Source organism: Myotis yumanensis, unplaced genomic scaffold (genome assembly GCF_028538775.1).
Source record: "Myotis yumanensis isolate MYYU_CA2020_CCGP unplaced genomic scaffold, mMyoYum1.0.hap1 SCAF_6, whole genome shotgun sequence".
In the NCBI taxonomy this organism is placed as follows: Eukaryota; Metazoa; Chordata; class Mammalia; order Chiroptera; family Vespertilionidae; genus Myotis; species Myotis yumanensis.
The window spans coordinates 7,002,319-7,016,678 of NW_027223757.1; the positions used below are offsets into that span (position 1 = coordinate 7,002,319).

Below are 14,360 nucleotides of genomic sequence, written 5' to 3' on the forward strand. Positions count from 1 at the left end.
TGGCTCAGTTGATTGGACCATCATCCCACGCACCAAAAGGTGGCAGGTTCGATTCTGGTCAGGTTGTGGCTTAGATCTCCAGTCAGGCATGTGCAGGAGGCAGCTGATGGATGTTTCTCTCTCGCATTGATATTTCTCTCTCTCCTGCTTTTGCTCTTGATCTCTCTTCCTCCCTCTAACATCAATTTTAAACAAAGAAGAGATGAAAAAATGATTAAAAATACTTACCTCATGGTGTTGTACAAACTGAATAAATTAATTCATGTCGAAGCATTTTATAAATTGCAAACGGTAGCACCAAATTTGCTTTATAGGAGACAATCATTAGGTGTTATTGAGTGATTGAAAGAAAATGTCAATTTGACCTATTTTGTGCTTTTCCTAATATAAAAAGAGAAGGGAAAGCATTCCAATTTCACAGTGTGTACCTCTGCCAAATGTTCACCTCGCCTAATTGTGAGGGAACAATTAGACAAGTGTCCAGCCTGAGGGACATTGCAAAGCAACTGGCCTGGACTCCACAAAAATGTCAATCATCGAAGACAAAGGGAACTACATATACATGCCAATATACAGAGTAGGGCAAAGGTAGGTTTACAGTTGCATGTATGTGAAACAGTTTATTCCTGTATTAGCATTTATTCATTAAGGTATTATTTCCACACAAACAACTGGAAGCCTATTTTTGCCCAACCCTGTGTGCAATAAATGATCTTTGATAGAATCCTGGATTTCAAATAAAATATACAAATGGCAAATGGCTAATAAAAAGATGTTCTACATTGTAGGCCACCAGGGAAATACAAATTAAAACAAAAAACGTGATATCACTAAACGTCCCATGGACTTGGGGAAATTATTATGCGTCAGCGAAGGTTCGTCCTGGGTAAAAATGTATCATCCTGGAGAGCAATGTTGATAAGGAGGGAGGCTGTGCATGTGTGGGGGACGGAGGTACGTGGGACATATCTACACTTTTCTCTCAATTGTACTGTAAGCCTAAAACTGCTTTTAAAAAGAAATTTTTAAAAATCTGTGTTTTTAAAATATATGGTTTAGGCAATAAGCGGAATTATTATTATTGCTAACATGAAACATTTTCCCATGGCAAAATGCCAGGAAAACAGATCCATGTGCGTGCCTTTCAAGGTCCTGGCATGCCTCAGAGATGCTGCTGGTTCCGTTCCAAACCACCAGAATAAAGTGAACATCTCAATAAAGAGAGTCCGGTGAAATTGTTGGTGTCCCAGTGAATATAAAAGTTATGTTTGCACAATGCTGTAGTCGATTGGGTGAGCAATACTAGCGTTCTGTCTAAAACAACACTCTATCCACTTTAATCAAAAAATACTTTAGCTTAAAAAATGCTAATCATTCTCTGACCTGTTGGAAAAAATGACACCAATAAACGTGCTTGCCCAAGGTTGCCACACACATTTAATTTGTAAAAAAAACAAACACACAACAAACAAACAAACACCAAAAAACAAAAAAACAACAAGACCTGCAAAGAGAAAAAAAGGGAAGCACAATAAGGTATGCCCATACTTAAAACAAAATAAAATTGTATCTTGGGGAGTGTTCAAAAGGATTAGAACATTATTTTCACCTTATACTTTAGAAGACATTGAATTCCAGGGGACCTCAGCTTAATGATTCCCTGCTAGTTTACTACCCAGGAGGTCTTTTCTATGAGAAGAACTTTCTGTCTTGCTCTGCAGGAGGGACACTGGATAGCAGCTATAATGACGACCAAGTTACTATTTTGTTGCCACTTCTTGTGGCTGATTGACATGGAAGGATTCTGACTGCCTCTTAGGCAGTTGAGTTCAGGTAGAAATCTCATGACCCCTTCTTGTCTCTTTCTTGTACAGATCAGAGGCAACATCACTGGATCGAAGAAGCTCATAGCTTTAGGTACGTAATTGAAAATTCTTCAAAATTCATTTGTTAGTGATATTTATGACCCGAAGGGCCTGTATTCTACTTTGTTATTCTAATCTGTGAACCAAATTATAATAGCCTAGGTATCTTTATCACTAGGTTAGGATTAATGCGGACGGAAGCTAATAGTATTGATAAATAATCAATTATATCTGATCTTCTAGATTTTCCTTGAAAATGGATTTGCGGTGGTGATTACTTTTCAGTGGGAGAGTTGTTTAGTAAAGTGATTTATTTATGGAATTTTCTTTTTTTGACCCCCTCAATGATTAGGAATATACCATAATTATCAAAGTATCATAGAATTATAGTTATATGAAAAATCTATTTTAAAAGCAACTATGTGTTTAGATGCCCAATAGTAAATTGAACGCTCTACACATGAAGCATGTATTGATCTAAATTTACTAATAATTAAAAATAAAATATTTATATTTGATATAATATAAAAATAAAATAATTTTAAGATGATCCTGATTTTAAAGTAAAAAAACAATGATATGGGCAAGGGTGTAATTTTTCTTGTTATTCCTTTGATTTTCTATTTGTAAAATGATTTGAAAAGAATTAGGTATTTTAGCTCCTGACTGGGAAATATATTTCTTGTTTGGTTTAACTCCTTTTTAAGATGAAATACAATCCTAAATTTGCTGGGGAACACAAGGCAAGCATTCTCTTCACAGCTCTCTATCAAGGACACATTCTTTCCCGACTCTATGGATATAACTGGAATTCTGGTATATTTTCTGAAAATATTAATATATTAATTTGAGTGCTATTTTTCTCTATGAGCCAAGCAACAACAATAATAATCACTGTTTCTCCCATTATATGCTTCCTATCACTTTAAATTTTCTTGTAACTGTCTTTGAAGCATTGTTATTGATGACCTATTAGTCACCATCATTGTTTTTGGTGACTATTGCCCTTCCATAGTTGTTAAAACCCATGGCCCTGGTGGTCTAACTCACTCTCAAAAAATTAGTTTTGGTGCATATCTTAGCTGTTCAGAGGTCTTCAGATATATATTCCTATTGTTTCCATACACGTGTACTAAGGTAAGCACTTATTGATGAGACAGATTGTATAACTCAGTAAATGGGACTCCCATGTGTCTAGTCTAGTAAAGAATGCTTTATTTGCCATAATAGTTGATGTTTCATTGAGGAATTTTAAGTGATACTTTTCATACTCAAATATTTCATTGATGATTTACAAAACTGGTTACCTTAAGATGTTGACAAAAATGGGTGGATTTTACCATCTTCAAAAGTTGTCAAGTAGTATTTCTAGTAAAACATTTTTCTGATCCTCAGATTTAGGGCCTCCCATCATGAAAGGTATCTAGAAAAAGGCTGGTTTGTCACCAGAAAAGGTGTGTTATGAGGAAACCCTGCATTGGTTGAAAAACTGGGTTAGATAAACTCTATGGTTTCTTGTAATATAAAACTTGATACTTCTTATGGAAGATGATAACCAACTACACCACCCATGACCACATTAGATGACTTGAGTCTTGTTAAGCATTGAAATCTTATTTTGAACAGAAGCAGGGACATACTATCTAATAAAAGAGTAATATGCAAGTTAACTGTCACTCCCTTACTCCATCACAAAGATGGTGGCAGCCACAGAGCTGGAGTGAGCAGGAGGTTTGGGTTGTCTCGGTGATGGAGGAAGCCAAGCTTCCTGCCTGCCCTGGCCGGCACTGGGCTCCGCTCAAGGCTACAAAGTTTCAATTATAGAAGATAAATAAATCCCAGATACCTGCTTCCAGCCGGCATGGCCTCCACTAAAGGATGGGCTGGGAACCCCGGTTGCCAGGGGCAACCCAGGCTTTGAGCCTGACCAAGGCTACAAAGTTTCAATTATAGAAGTTAAATAAATCCCAGATACCTGCTTCCAGCCTGCGGGCGTGGCCAGCCTGAAAACGGCCCTCAGCCCTTCACCCAGGCTGGCCTGGCACCCCAGCAGGACCCCTCCCCATGAAGGGGCTGTGGCCAGCCTGCAAACAGCCCTCAGCCCCTCACCCAGGCTGGTCAGACACCCCAGTGGGGACCCCCACCCTGAAGGGGGTGTGGCCAGCCTAAAAATGGGCCTCAGCACCTCACCCAGGCTGGCCAGGCACCACAGCAGGACCCCCATCCTGATCCAGGACACCCTTCAAGGCAAACCAGTTGGCCCCCACCCGTGCACCAGGCCTCTATCCTATATAATAAAAGGGTAATGTGAAAATTGACCCTAACAGCAGAACGACTGGGAATGACTGGTCACTATGACACACACTGACCACCAGGGGGAAGATGCTCAATGCAGGAGCTGCCCCCTGGTGGTCAGTGTATTCCCACAGGGGGAGATCTGCTCAGCCACAAGCCAGGCTGATGGCTTCCAGCACAGTGGTGGTGGCGGGAGCCTCTCCCAACTCCTCAGCAGCGCTAAGGATGTCTGACCTCAGCTTAGGCCTGCTCCCCACTGGCAAGTGGACATCCCCCGAGGGCTCCCAGGCTGCCAGAGGGATGTCTGACTGCCAGCTTAGACCTGATTCCCCAGCGACCGGGCCTAAGCCAGCAGTGGACATTCCCCGAGAGGTCCCAGACTGCGAGAGGGCACAGGCCGGGCTGTGGGGACCCCCCCCCCCCGAGTGCACAAATTTTTGTGCACCAGGTCTTAGTAGCATAATAGTGAAGAGAGCAGGAACTGAACTTGGATGGCCTGGGTTTGAGTCTTGTCTCCCATACTAGCTGTGTGACTTCGGTCCCATTATTTAACCCTTATCTGCCTCACTTTGCTCACTTATTAAATGGACATCATAATAGTACCTCATAAAGTTGGTGGGAAGATCTAATGAGTTAATATGAATATAGCTTCTAGAATAATATTTGGTATGTCGCTAGGTGGTCAATAAATGTTAGTTACGATGGTGATGAACAAACACTACTGTCAACAGCGGAGGCATCTGTGCATCTTGGAGATTTCATGCATTTGACACGAATCCCCCAAATTTATGGCCTTTAAGAATGAAGCATAGCCCGATCTGGTTTGACTCAGTGGATAGAGAGTCAGCCTGTGGACTGAAGGGTCCCAGGTTTGATTCCAATCAAGGGCTCGTACCTCGGTTGCAGGTTCACTGCCCTAGTAGGGGTGCATGTGGGAGGCAACCAATCGATATGTCTCTCTCACATCAATGTTTCTCTCTCTCTGTTTCTCCCTCTCCCTTCTACTCTCTCTAAAAATCAATGGGAAAATATCCTCAGGTGAGGATTAAAAAATAAGTAAATAAATAAAATGGTAAAATTATTTTTTTTTAAAAAAGAATGAAGCACATCTGGCAATGATTTGTACAAATTCCCAACAATGTATTTCTTCAGGGATCCTTATGCATTTATTGTGCTGGCTCTACCTGAAGCCCACGTGAAGGCAAAGATTGACTTTTCACTGCTCTCTACTTATACCAATACTGCGGGTGTCACCTCCATCATTCTGCTTCCCTCCATTTTCAAGGCTCCATCTTCCATCTTCCTCTCATTGCCTCCTCTCATTGTGTTTTCTGGATTCCAGATATTATAACAAGGGTCTTGCTGTGGCATTTTTTGAGTCAAGCTAGATGTTTACCTAAAAGAAAGTTTTGAACCAGCTACTAGGGCAATAAATTGTCCTCCAACTTGATGCAAAAGCATATGAATAATTTTCATCTTTTCCATTGTCATTAAGGGATAGTGAAGGAGCCTTGCTTATAGAGTCACTCTGATATATTACAAGCATAGTTCTTAGTCCAAGAGCAAGTAGTGGGAACAAACTTTATATTTAGTTCTCATTCCTGTATGTCTAAATTGATGGCCTCATGGTTATTTTGAGTTCTGTACAAGATTCTTTTTTTTAATTTTCACTTTTAAAAATTATGGTGAAATACACATAAAATTTACAGTCTGAACTTTTTAAAGTGTGTGGTTCAGTGGTATAAAACATTCATGTTGTTTCACGACCACCATTCCCATCCATCCCCATAACTCTTTTCATCCTGGAGAACTGAATTTTTATACCCATTAAACCATAAGTCTCCATCAATCCCTGCTCACGCCCTTGAAAACACCATTATACTTTCTGTCCTTATGATTTTGACTATTCTAAGTATTTTCTGTAAGTGGAATCATATAGTATTTATCTTTTGGTGACTAGCATCTAGCATATTTGATTTAGCATAATATGTTCAAGGTTAATCCATGTTGTAGCATATTGCAGAATTTCATCCCTTTTTAAGGCTGAATAATATTTTATTGTGTGTATATACCATATTTTACCTATCCATTTATCCACTGATGGACACTTGGGTTGCTTCCATGTTTTAGCTATTGTGAATAACATTGGCATGAATATATATGTACAAATATCTGAGACCCTGCTTTCAAATACTTTTGTGTATACTAGTATACCCAGAAGTGGAATTGATTGATCATATGGTAATTCTATTTTTAATTTTTTGTAGAACCACCATACTGTTTTCTACAGTGGCTATACCTTCTTATATTCTCACGAACAGTCTTCTCAGAATTCTTAAATATAGACTGCTTGTCTAATTATTTTGACATAGTCCTACTGGGCAGTGAATATTGTGAAGTTTTATGTGAATACATTTTGAAAACAAGGTTATAGTTTTCCTATTATTTTTTTTCCCTGCTGTACTGTTCAGAGTTATGTTCTAAGATCTCTTTAATGTTAATTTATGTTCCCAGGTGATTCAGAGTGTCAGTGGACTTTTTCCAGAGCAGAAACATGTTATGCCAAGTCTCATACCTCTAATGGAAAAACAACTTGAACTCCAAGAATTTCTTGGCTGATTTTAAAATAAAGCTCTATGTTAAACTCCTGTGTGCTGGCAGTAAAGGAATAGATGACCACATGTGTTTTATTCTTGAAGGCTCATAATATTTTTGCACAAAATATACCAATGTGAACAGGAACGGGGACAACTACATTACAAAGAGAATTGGCTAGCTGAAGACATAAAACTATCTAGAGGTTATTGTTTGAAACAGAAATTGCAAACTTTTCAAATTATTGTGAGGGCAGGTTGATATTTGAGCTGTTATTTTTTCTAGTTAATAATATTTGTGCTTTCTTAAAATTGGTTCAAAAATATGAAGATAGTTTTCTAAGGGATAGGATCCAATTCCAAAACCGATAGGTATTAGTGGAAAATCTCAAAATAGTTTGAGGTTGTTTCCACAAATTAGTGGGGTACCTTTCCAGACAGTATTTTTTGTTTGTTTGTTTGTTTGTTTGCATTTACTGTTTATGTACAGTGGGAGGAGAGAGTAGGTGGGATGAGCTTACTCTGGGAGCAAGTGGTTTCTTGGTGACAGACATTTCGTTTTCCCATAGTTTATTATCCTCTGTAGAAATAGCAATGCTTTTCCTAGTAAAATCACCTTTTAAAGTGTCCAGAAAAGGGATTAACTATGTTGTGTGTATGCCAGTTTACATAGGAAAATTTTAAATACAACTTTAAAAAGTTTAGAAAGGACTTTTGTTAATGATTATTGAGGCACAGGAAACTCTCATTAGTCTAGGCCAGCTGGGCTGTGGTAGCAAATTAACCCTGACCTCAGTGGCTTAACACAGTAAACTTTCATTTCTTATTCACACTGTATGTCCCATGCTGGTTACATGAAAACATGGTCGCCTTGTGGCACTGCCATGGCAAAAAGTGGCTTCAGGGTTTGGCATGATGAGAAGAGAGAGTGTGGAGCATGCATACTCTTCTCCAAACTGGGAATGTCACAGGTCACCTCTCCCCTGACAGAGCCCATAGGCCAGAAGTAGTCACATGGCCTCTCCTAACCACATGGAGCTGGAGGTCTTTCCAGGGGAAGAGGAAGGAGAGACAAACTAGATGCAGAGAGCACTGGCAATTTCTTCTTCGATGAACTTTGCTGGAAATTCTCATGTTAGGCATCTCTGTAAAATAACTCTCCTTCCTAAATCAGTCAGATTTACAATTCCTTATGTTTTACAATACGGTTCAGTTATTTTAATCTTTTAAAATTAGTTGCACAATTTTTACTTTTTAACTTTAGGTAGGGATAAATAAAGCAAGGATTATTGAGGTTATAGATGTAACCAACAATAGAAAAAATGTCCCTTGAAAAAAAGGGCCTTTATAGGTTTATATACCCACAAATCATTATTAGTAGTATGTTTTTTCTTTTCAATAAGACCATAACTTGAAAGAAAATGTAGCTCCAAACACAGTGAGAATTGACTGCAAAATCAGTTCACGGGATATTGAACTAGGGATATGGAACTATACTTAGAAGAGTTTTAAAGTTTATTTATTTTGTGTTATTTATTTATTTTGTACTTAGTTTTTTCCCTCCTCCCCCCACCATTATATGCTCAGCCTTCGCTAAATTTTAATTTTATGTTTTTCTCCCCTTCTTATATCTCATGTTTTACTCCTTAAATTTCCTTTTCACTCTATTGAATTGTTTTATCAAGCAATATTCTCTTTTACAGTACCTGAGGAATAAACATCTCTGAAAATGTCTTTATCTTGCCCTCATGATCAATTGTGTGCCTAACTGGAAATAGAATTTTATTACCGATTTCTTTTCACTCAGAACTTTGAAGGCATTGCTCGAATATCCTTTCATGTCCTAGGTTGCAGATAAGAAACCTGATGGCATTCTTTTCCTGGTTTCTTTGCAGATAACACCTCTTTATCCTGTTGTAAACTTCTAGATTTCTCTATATTCATTGGAAACGCTGAACTTTCACAAGACATAGTCAAGTGTCCATCTTCCTAAATCCTTCTGGTTCACCTTGGATGGCACGGGAAGATTCCTTTTCCTCCCCCCTCTCTCTGAGCTCTGCCTCCCACGGTTCGCTTCCTTCTCTGTTCTCCCCACGGGAACCGAGATGGCCACTGCTGGCCCCAGAAAAAAGGCAAGTCTCCTTTTCAGTACTCCGGGCAGAATTTCCTGGTTAGCCCGACTTGGTTCATGGACTCTTTTCTAAATCAGACATTGTGGCAAAGGTAATAAACACTTTGGCTCATTTACCTCTTACCACCCTTACTGCCCCCCCTCTGGTTTAAGACGTTCTTACATTGTCTCTGGGTTACTGCTCAGTCTCTTCAATGAGGAAACGCCATACTGTTCTCCACAGTGGCTGCACCAGTCTGCATTCCCACCAGCAGTGCACGAGGGTTCCTTTTTCTCCGCATCCTCTCCAACATTTGTCATTTGTTGATTTGTTGATGATAGCCATTCTGATAAGTGTGAGATGGTACCTCATTGTTGTTTTGATTTGCTGTCCTTAGTCCTTATATGTTACATTAGTTTTTAAGGGTTAGGTGATTTTGCCTGAAAAAAATTACGAAGAAAATAATTTTCTCTGATTTCCTGAATGATTTGCTTCTAATTCAATTAGATTTTTTAAAAAATATGTTTTATTGATTTTCTACAGAGAGGAAAGGAGAAGGATAGAAAGTTAGAAACATCAATGAGAGAGAAACACCAATCAGCCGCCTCCTGCGCGCCCCCCACTGGGGATGTGCCCGCAACCAAGGTACATGCCCTTGACCGGAATCAAACCTGGGACCTTTCAGTCCGCAGGCCGACGCTCTATCCACTGAGCCAAACCGGTTCTGGCTCAATTAGATTTTTATTCCACCTGACCAATGTATGAAAATATAAGTTAGACTTGGGCAAAGAATATTTTATTTTTTCAGGACAGTAGGAAGCAAGATGGATTATCAGATAATCTCTCTATATTAGAATTCTTCTTAACTATTTACCTGCATGCAAATAAAATTTTTGAAGTTAATTTCAGGCTGAATAATTGTCAGGTTAAGAGCTATATCTTGGAAGTCTTTATTTATATCTAATTTTTCCCCTTTAATGAGTCTTGCCAGAGCTCTATTTTATTAATTTTATTCAAAGAAGTAGCTTTGGGTTTCATTAATCTCCATATATTTCTATTTCCTTGATTTCTGCCTTTATTTTCACTATTTCTTCCTTGGGTTTGCTATTTTGCTACTAGTTCAGTTTCATGTGGCGAATCCTTAGCTTGTTTATTTTCATTTCTTCTTATTTTTTGATAAATATATTTAAGGCATAAATTTTCCTCTAAAAATTGCTTTAGTTCTGTTCCCTAAATTTTTTGACATGCACTGTTTTCAATGGTGATAAATTCTAAATGTTGGACATCTTTTATTGGATTCATTCTAATGTATTTGAAATTTAATGATGTTGTTCTACATGTATCTTCTTAAAAAATTATTTTCATGCTATTTGTTGCTGATATGTAAAAATATTGTTGATTTTTACTTATTGGCTTTGTGTTTAGCAACACTTCTATGTCGAGTCTTTAGTTTTAATACTTCATGTGTAGCTTATTTTTCACATGTAAAATCATATCATCTGAAAATACTGACGTCTTTATTTTTTAATCATTATAATTCTTACTGCTTTTTTTTTAAACGAACACTTCCGATACAATGTTGTTGAATGATAATGAGCATGTTGGTTTATTCCTAATATCAAAGAAAAAGCTTCAACATTTTACCATCAAATAGAGGAAGTAAGGACCACCTTACTGAAAAGAGAGGAGTAAATATCTCTTTGTTTTGCCCATGAGAGGAATTGGGGAAGGGCGTGGCTTGGCTTGGCAGTTCATCTCTGACCCACGTGGTTTCAGTGGAGGCTGTTGGGACAGGAGGATTTACTTCCAAGCTTATTATTATATCCACATGTCTGGAGCCCTTGGCTTCTCCTTCTCCCCATGATGCTTCATATTTCTGGGAGTATCCACATAGCAGCCTCAAAACAATGGAATTTTGTAAATGTCTTCTGGCTTTCCCTAGAACAAGGATTCCTTTTTCAAATCTAAAATTCTATGAGTTTGAGCCCAGCCGGTGTGGCTCAGTGGTTGAGCGTCAACCTATGAACCAGGAGGTCACGGTTCGATTCCTCGTCAGGACGCATGCCCTGTTTGTGGGCTCGATCTCCAGTGTCGGGTGTGCAGGCAGCAGCCGATCCATGATTCTCTCTCATCATTGATGTTTCTATCTCTCCCCCTCTCTCTTCCTCTCTGAAATCAATTAAAATGTACTTAAAAAAATAAAATTCTATGAGTTTGGATCCATGAGCTCATATAAATTACAATCAAACATATCTATTTGACTAAAAAACAATTTCCAATAGAAAATTTTAGCACAACCAAATTTCAGTAATATACAGTAAAGAAATAAAACCAGATGATTCCTTATTTTGATGACAGACTTTTACTTTTGGGGTTAGATGCTGTTATCTAGGACAGTGGGAGGGTGGCAGGTGCATGTGTAGTTTAATGGGAGGAGGTGGGCGTAACGCAGCGTGTGTGTAGGTGAGGTGTGAGTGGGAAAGCGAGTATGACATGAAGAGAGTGGGTTGGCCACAGGAAGCTGCGCAGACCACAGGAAGCTGGCTGGGGGGGAAAGTCTTTGGCTTTACTTAATTTAAAGGCAAGAATAAAATAATCTGAAGACAAATGGAAAGTCTCACACTCAAAGCCTATAAAGGGATGGAAACAGAAAATAAGCACACGTGTTCAGGAAAAAGTGAGCTGAAGGGGCTGGCCAGTTACAGTCCACTCTTACTTTTGTATTCTCAGAAGTTGATACAGCACGAGAATCTGATTAAAATACAAAAAAAAAGACAGTAAACTTCCTTTAGAAATAAACACGAAACATTCTTTTGTAAAGCTTAGATTTCTGGATTTATAATGCCAATTGTTTTAAAAAATGCTATATTGAAATAAAAAGAATGTTAACTTAGGGAGTCAGAATGATGTTTTAGTCTTTGGTCTCAAGCTACATAGTGTACTTACAGGCTTGTCCACTAGGTGTCTCTTTGCTTACATGTTAGGAGGCCAGTGAGAGCTCATCTCTTGCTGAAGGCCATAGTTTACTCCATGGATTGTGTCAACAAATGTCTCAATTTTGGGGCTATTTAAGAATGGCTTTAATTTAATAGTTCCTCTTAAAGAATAAGGACATGTGTTCTGGCTACATAGCTCGATCTTGCTTTAGAAATTTTGAAGACATTAACCCAGAATTGTCAGCAGATGCAAAAATGCAGGTACTCGTTGGCAGGCTGAAATGGATAGAAGCCTCAGATTCAATAGCCTGCCCACTTAAGATTCCGACCAGCAAGTCAGCTCCACATTATTTATGAATGAATGGAGCCTTGGCAAGGATGCTTAATTCCAAAGCAAACTGCTTTTGGCTCTCTAGTGTCCCTCTCCAGGAGCTTTATGTCTGTCTTGCTGATCAGACCCTTCAAAATACCCAGTGGCCATTGATCTGTGGTCCTACACGTAGCCCTTTGGGTTCAAGATATCAATTCCTGTGAGTCACGTAAGGCCTCTCTGAAGTGTCCCAATTGGTAAGTAGTTTACCCACTCTAACTTGTCTTAAAGTAGAGGCAGGATTAACATATACGTCGACAGATATTTATTAGGTGCCTATGTATGCCTGGCCTGGAGTGTCTACACAAATTACCGGACTCATTCACTCTGTAAGAATGTGATAGAGTTTATTTTCTGCAGAAAAATTAAGCACTCTGCTAAGGAGAAGTTGAAAAGGCAAAGATTATTATAAGACAGTGATTCTCGATATTTTTCATCTCATGGCACACCAAAATTAATTACTAAAATTCTGCAGCACGCCAAAAAATATATGTTTTGCTACTCTGACAAAAAATAGGTATAATTTTGATTCATTCACACCGGATGACTATTGTGTTGGCTGTTGTCATTTTTAAAATTTTTTTATTTGGCAACCTAAGGGAAATGAGGTCAGAGTCCCTGACTAAACACTCAGGTATTTCACCTTTTAAAAATTATTGTGGCACACCAGTTGAAAATCGCTGGTGTAAGAGACAGCTCTGCTAATGTCCAAAGGGCCCTGAGCTTGGAGTTTGAAAACCTGAATTTAAATTCTGACTTTGTCACTTGCGAGCTCTGTAAAGTAGTTACTCTACCTGCTGTGTCTGTTAGCCTCTTCAGTTGTAAAAGTACAGCTAATGTTACTTTATGGAGTTGATGTGAGGGTGGAAAACAGTTTGCAATAATTCTGCCAAATATCATCATAAGAGCCTCCAGGAGAAGCCACTCCATGATTGGCAAAAGCACCCTTTTTCCATTACCAGGCACAGCACTGTAGTTCCTTGTGGTCTCTCCCTCTCCTGTCTGAATGGCCTTGGGCATTACCTTTGCAAAAGCATAAGCCCCATTAAAGTGATATTTCCCAATGAAAGAGCTCACCAGGCAAAAGAGGAATCTTAGCTCCAACTCCACAGCAGCAGGTCAGCTTTTATAGTAGTTTCCTTCTCCTGGCTTCCTTCCTGCCAGCAATGGTCCTGGGGCAGAGGCCACTTCTGCACAGCGTGCACCTATTCACCTTGATGTAAAAAGCGTGTTCAGTTGGAGGTTGTTTGTCAAAGCTGTATTAAAGGGACTGGTGCCTCAGAGCAGTGCACACAGCAGTCCAGTTTTCATAGGAAGAAAAATATACTATCTTCCTTAGAGGGAACATGTCATCATTTTTCACTTGGAGAAATTTAGAGTTGCAAATTACAGGGAGGTAAGGGCCATCTAAATGTGCCATTCTTGTCTGGCCCAGGTTAGTCCACTGTACCTGCTCTCACCCCATGGGCTGGGCTGAAGAGAACATAGAAACCAGGTGTTGTTATGTGGGGGCTGCCGTTGTAGGCAGACAGGGTGTGCTTGCGGGACAGACTGTGCTGGACCTAACCATTGACATGTTGCCTACCAATGCTCCCTGTGACCTCACCACTGACCTGGTGGTCCTTTCTCTACACGCTGTTGCTTCTTGGGGCGAGCACTAACCAGGATCTGACCACAAATCCCTTAAAGGGGACCTAAGCATGAAGCTAATTTAGACCTTAGAGCAGTGATGGCGAACCTTTTGAGCTCGGCGTGTCAGCATTTTGAAAAACCCTAACTTAACTCTGGTGCCGTGTCACATATAGAAATTTTTTGATATTTGCAACCATAGTAAAACAAAGATTTATATTTTTGATATTTATTTTCTATGTTTAAATGCCATTTAACAAAGAAAAATCAACCAAAAAAATGAGTTTGCGTGTCACCTCTGACACGCGTGTCACAGGTTCGCCATCACTGCCTTGGAGTGAAAGGCTCCTTTCTGAAGTCCCTGGGATTTCTGTCACTGGCCTAGGTGAGGAGGCAGGCACCTTGCACTGATGCCCAAGGTTGCTGCTAAGGGGTGTGTGTATGTGTGTGTGTGTGTGTGTTTGGGGCATGTGCAAGTATGTTTTGCTTGGCCCCTGCCTACTTGGTATATAAATCATTTGAATACTCAGAAGTCAGAGTGTTGGACTGATTCTGGAGGG

General features: G+C 39.4%; 1 protein-coding gene across 4 annotated transcripts in view; it reads left to right on the forward strand.

Moving 5' to 3' along the window:
- The window catches only part of IPCEF1 (interaction protein for cytohesin exchange factors 1), a 139,242-nt gene that overhangs the window by 34,957 nt on the left and 89,925 nt on the right, over positions 1-14,360 (forward strand). For all 4 annotated transcript variants that reach the window (XM_070417437.1, XM_070417435.1, XM_070417434.1 and 1 more), the window contains exon 2: positions 1,875-1,917. The gene's annotated coding sequence lies outside the window, so the exon portion shown is untranslated. The remainder of the gene's footprint in view (positions 1-1,874; positions 1,918-14,360) is intronic.